The sequence below is a fragment of the Dipodomys merriami genome, unplaced genomic scaffold (assembly GCF_024711535.1).
Source record: "Dipodomys merriami isolate MVZ:Mamm:240054 unplaced genomic scaffold, mDipMer1.0.p SCAF_906, whole genome shotgun sequence".
Classification (NCBI taxonomy): Eukaryota; Metazoa; Chordata; class Mammalia; order Rodentia; family Heteromyidae; genus Dipodomys; species Dipodomys merriami.
Window position 1 is genome coordinate 331,367 of NW_027206520.1, and position 6,000 is coordinate 337,366.

The following is a 6,000-nucleotide window of genomic DNA, read 5'->3' on the forward strand; positions in this document are numbered from 1 at the left end:
TTTCATTTTGCTTATGTGGTGCTGAGGAATGGAACCCAGGGCCTCAGGCATGCAAGGCAAGCGCTCTACCACTGAGCCATCTTCCCAGCCCTTATTTGTTCTATTTATTTCTCTCCTTCCTCATCAATCCCCAAACCATATCTGTGGCAGTATTTGTTGTATATATTTTGATATCCTATTATTAGGTGTATACAGTTTGTGAGTATGTTTAACATGTCATTAGTATGTCTTTATCTCAAACCTAGGCATCATGCATGCATTACTAATGCTGTGCATTCAACGATGGCATATCTTCAACTTATAGTGTAATTATTTCTCTGTTGGAAATGTACTGTATTTTCTAGTAATTCCTTTCCAGAACATGTTAAATGTTTATGCAAGAAGAGATAAGGTTAGAGAGATTTTCCTTATCCTTACCTTTCTCTCCATCTGTATTCTCAAGAGATAAAATTTCACGAAATCATATGACAATAAATTTGCCGCGGACCGGGTTCTGTCGGGACGACGGAGGATACCTAGGGGAGGAACCTGGAATAGGTGGGGAGATGGCAAACAGACAACTCACACACAAGAGGAGTGGATGCTGAGTGCTGAGTGCTGAGTGAGATTTAATGCAGAGGATAGCAAACTTTTATAAAAGAAGTCTCCATGAGAAAGGGCAAAAGGTTACACAATCTTGCTGCATGGCTTCATTCTTGGGTGGTCACCAGCTGGGCACCTGATAGGCATTTGTCTCCGGCTTATCTCTAAGGAATACAATGGGTTTGGGTTTCGATGTTTGTCACCAATTAACCATTACCTATTTTTATAGAGGCCTTAACTTTCCCATAAGATCTTTCCTGTCTCTTTTTTAATAGTAAACTTTAAGGAGACCTAGCAATTCTCTTAGTAAATAGCAGGAAATTCTCTCTCCATAATTATCTCAGCAATTGCCCATACATTCTTTCTGTTTTAACTGAGCCTATAGCTTCTTGTAAATTCCTTACAAATAATTCCTTCTGCTGAAGTGACTTTGTGAAAACCCCCAATACTTTTATATTTACTTATAACTTGTCTCCTAGCCTCCATAAGAGGGGTCTCAGGTTAGCACTTAACTCTGGTGAGTCCGTCATATTTTTTAAGACACTCATCAGATATTGGAGTCGTCAACACTCTTAAGAAAGAGCTTTGAATAAGGGAACGTTGACAATGAGCAAGTACATAAAGAAGTAGAAGCAGTAAAGGATTAACAGACACTCTTATGAGGGAAAGAAAGACAGAAACACATCTTTTCCCAGGGGTTTGCCAGCCTTTTTCCAGGAGTAGGCCTCTTAGAAGCCCTATTCTCCGAGGTAGACTTCGGTGAAGTCCCAAAACTTGGAGATAGGTCTCTGTAAAGCCCCATTCTCTGAGGTAGACTTCGGTGAGGTCCCAAAACTCAGAGATAGGTCTCTGAAGCCCCTATCATGGTCTGATAGATGGTTTCCCATGCTAAGCAGACTCCACTGGAGTTGGCGTGGCATAAATTAATTTGAAATCATATGTCATCACTATGTGAAGATCATTGCTATTATTTAGGCATATTAAATGTCAGTTATCAGCTAAATGAAGTGGCTTTTCATACCTCAATCTATAACCCATATTGCCCCCTCTTTCCCTTTATTTCCTCCATTTCCTATTCTCTGTGAAGTGTGAGGGGAGGTTGGCTAAGGGGGAGAGGGAATTGCTTATTTTCCTGGCTCTGCTACCTAGCTTGGTACCAATACCACTGCTTTGAATAATCTGTGGAGAGTGTCAGGCAGCCCAGAAGACAAATCAAATCTTGGACTGAGTTCTGTGGTTCCACCTCTGTGGAACTCTGTTGCATTCCTACAGTGCCCTGCTTTTTACCCCACCTTTGGACCGACAAGAATTCTCTGGCTTATTTCCTGTCAGACAACTGGAATTCCTAACCTGGGTAGTTGCAGAAAATGGACAGTAGGTGGCGAGCGCTCACCATAACATTGCCTAGAGAGGGAGAAGAAAGTTGGTGATGGCTGGACTCTGGCATATCAGTGATTATCCTGGTACCATACCTTGGTTGCACCGTGTTCTGCCTGACTGAGGCACGCATGACAGTACTGATATCTGCCAGTTTTCACTCTTGCATGATATAATACTAATTCACCCTGAGGAAATCTGTAGTAGAGCTGCTACCTCAGTCATTTATATACTGTAGCTTCTCAGTTCCAAATGTACATTTTTGCTGTAAACATAATTAGTCTCTGAGCTGGGTGCTTATGGCTTAAGCCTATAATCCTAGGTACAGTGATGGCTTAGAGACATCGGAGTATCATGATTCAAAGCCACCATTGGCAGGAGACACCCATAAGTGGTGCTGTGGCTCAAAACTGGTAGAAAACTAGTCGTATATAAATAAAACGTTCTGTGATAGTGCCCCAAACGCTTAGGTGTAGCCACACAGTAAAGAAAGAGATAAAGACAGATTGTCCCTTGGAGGAATTAACAATGTGTCCTTTGTGAGGGTTAGCATCTGTTTGTAATTTTTACAGAATCATAAGTTAAAAGATTTACAAGCCGGGAGCTGGTGGCTCACGCCTGTAATCCTAGCTACTCAGGAGGCTGAGATCTGAGAATCGCAGTTCAAAGCCAGCCCGAGCAGGAGAGACCATGAGACTCCTATCTGCAATAAACCACCAGAAAACCGGAAGTGGCGCTGTAGCTCAGGTGGTAGAGCGCTCGCCTTGAGCTGAAGAGCTGAGGGACAGCGCCCAGGCCCATAGTTCAAGCCCCACGACCGACAAAAAAGAAAAAAAAATTACAATACAATAGTTTAGCTGGAGTTAAAATGGAGTATTGGCCTTCACCATTCAAAATAGAATTAACCAATCACATTCAAAACTCAAACCAATATTTTGTCATTTTCTCTCCTGTTTAGTCACAGATTGCATTTTCGTTTCTATTTATAATTCCTTGACCCAAAACTCTTGTCTTTCTCATACAATACCTTAGAATCTTATAATTCAAACTTTGGTCTCATGGTGCCTGCAATGATTATTTTTAATCTCAATTCCTACACTGACCCACCCCCACTCTTCCTTGATTCATTCATTTCATGAGAGGAAACTGGAATTCACAACCATGGTGTTTTCAGAAAGTGGACACTAGATGGAGTTTGCTCACCGTCGTTCTCTTGTTCTGGGCGAGGGCAGGGAAAGGAAGGTATACCCATCACACTTGGTGGGTAGTGAGAGCTTCTTGATTTTACTGGCACCATACAGTGCCACCTCATGTGATTCTGCCCGCCTTGTGGTCCTGCATTACACAGTACTAATCAGCCCTGAGGAAACCTTCAACAGACCTGAAACTACAGTTGTTATAGATACATAGCACAGCTTTCCAGTTCCAAATCAAAGACAATTTCCCCTGTACAAAATGAGCCCCATTAGCCTTATGCAGCTGGCGCATCTCTGTAACCCACAGCTCCTTAGAAGGCTGAGAGAAATGTAAAGGTCGTTTCCAAGCTGGCCTAACAGGGTAGTCTTTAAGTCTACTGTGAGATTAAGGATTTCCCAGGAAACCACATGTGGAGCTGTTGCCCAAAAATGTATACTAGTAGCTGCCTTGGGGAAAAAATTAAATAGTGAAAATGTAAATATCAACACCCAGGCACTGAGCTCAATCCTCACATCCAAAAAAAAAAAAAAAAAAAAGGTAAGGAAGAAAAGAAGAAATAAAGAATTCATTTCAATTTTTTGTTTTGTATGAATCATTTCCATGTGATATTTCTTGTATTTTTCAAGTCTATTAATATATTATGTATAGAACAGTACCGTAAGATTGCTTTCTTGTAGTGTTCTTATCTTACGCACTCATTAACTTAGGCCTTGGCCTTTGCAAAAGGTAGTTCTCTGAGAGGCTTCCTGCCTAGATTTCCTGATAACAGTCTCTTCTTGGAATTCCAGTTTCTTCTAAAAGGTCCTAAGCAACACTGCAACTCGTTGCCATGACTACATTTACAAGACAAAAGTTATCTCAGTTACCTGTGGAACTCTGCCTCACTACTAGCAACACCCACCCTCTATCTTCCCTTCTGGGTGTGGGCGGGGCAAGCTGACTAAATGTTTCCTGGGAGGCTATTGTTTTTTTGTGGGCGGGGAGGGTCCGGTCAGAGGACCTGAACTCTGGTCCTGGATGCTGTCCCTCAGCTCTTCAACTCAAGGCAAGCACTGTACCACTTGAGCCACAGCGCCACTCCCAGCTTTTTTCTTTTTGCTTATGTGGTGCTGAGGATTCCAACCGAGGGCCTCAGGCATGCAAGGCAAGAGCTCTACCAGTGAGCCGCCTTCCCAGCCCATGGGAAGCTATTTTTTTTTAAGTGGCTCCCCAGTTATCTGTTATTATGGCATTGAGAGGCTGGGTTGTGAAAAGACGCGCAAGACTACAATTAGTACTTAAAGTCTAGCGCCAGTGGAAGCTTACATGTATGCTTTCTAGAGTGGCTGGAGCACCAGTACTGAAAAGAAGATTACAACCTGTCTGGAGAACTAGGACAATGATTACATGATTGGTGAGTAAATTTCCTTCCCATTCCATTTTCACCATGGTTTTTCACTCTAAGAATCCAATCTGTGGCCTTCTTAATCCTTTTTTTTTCCACCCCACCCCACACCCAATAGCAAGGGAAAATCCCCCTCTATTCTCTTTTCTCTGTCTTCTCTAGAATCACTTGCAATATAAACCAATATAAGCCAATTGAAACGTATCCAACAGAGGAACTGGCTTTGAAGTGGCTATTGACTAGTGTGGTCCTAGACCATCGTGTCCAGAAGGATAAATCGATGTGTTTTGAAAGATCCTAAACCAAATGTACTTGTGATCATGACCCAAAGCGTGAGGACAGGTACATTTCTGTCCTCCTAATTCCAGCTTTGATCCTCACACGTCCGGTTGTTATAATACGTTCACAGTCATGCCACTTACGGATATTACGTCTTGTGTCTTCTCTGCAATATCTTAAATGCTCAGAGAAGTTACACCTTCTGACAAAAGGACAGTATGTGTGTCACACACATGGGGACACACACACACTCTGTTTGCCCGGAGTGCTGTGTAGCTTACCATGTCCAGTTATAGTTTAGGTCTAGCATCCACGTAGGAGAGAAAACAGGTGCCGTTGGTTGGTCGGTCTGTCTGTCTCTCCGCCAGTCTGTCTTCCCCTGGCATCACCTGTTCTAGGTTCTTCTCCGCCGCCGCCGGCACACCCCCCCCTCTGCCCCTCCCCCGCTCCTAGTCCATCAGTCCATCCATCTACTTCCCTGTAACTGACATAATCTTATTCTTCTTCTTTGGGGAATGGATGAATAAACTTTTACCTTGTGGATATTGTACACACACCCTAAGGTGTGTGTGTGTGTGTGTGTGTGTGTGTGTGTGTGTGTGTGTGTGTGTGTGTTGACGGAATAGAGTGTTTACCATGCCTGACCCCCTGGCTCTGCCTCTCTACACGTCTGCGATGCGATGTGTGTGCTGGGGCGCTTCTGCCCGCATATGTTCCCAGTGCGAACTCCAAAGAGAAGTACTCCCGCCGGGCCTGTGGGTTCTAACCATGCTTCACCCCCCTGGGAGATAGGATCGCCCCTCTGACCCCCCCACTCTGTTTGGGCCGGGGCCCCTCGTCTGTCTCTCCCTGTCTTTCCTCCTAGGGTTCCCTACCTGCCCTCCCCCCAGCCCCGCACACACACACACACACACACACACACACACACACACACAGAGTCACAGACACACACACTCACACACACTGTGCACCGCCACACTCGGGTCCAGGTCCTCCACCACAGGCATGTGAGTGATGATGCCTCTACCCTCCAACACCTGTGTGTCGGGTTCAGATTCATCGCCTCATGCCCCGAATCCTGCTCCAGAGAGAGTGGCAGAGCCTATTAGAAAAGGCTAGCTGTTATGACAGGCTAGAGTATGAACCGGTGAGAAGGTCGCTCCGTCCGGTGCCCGGGGATA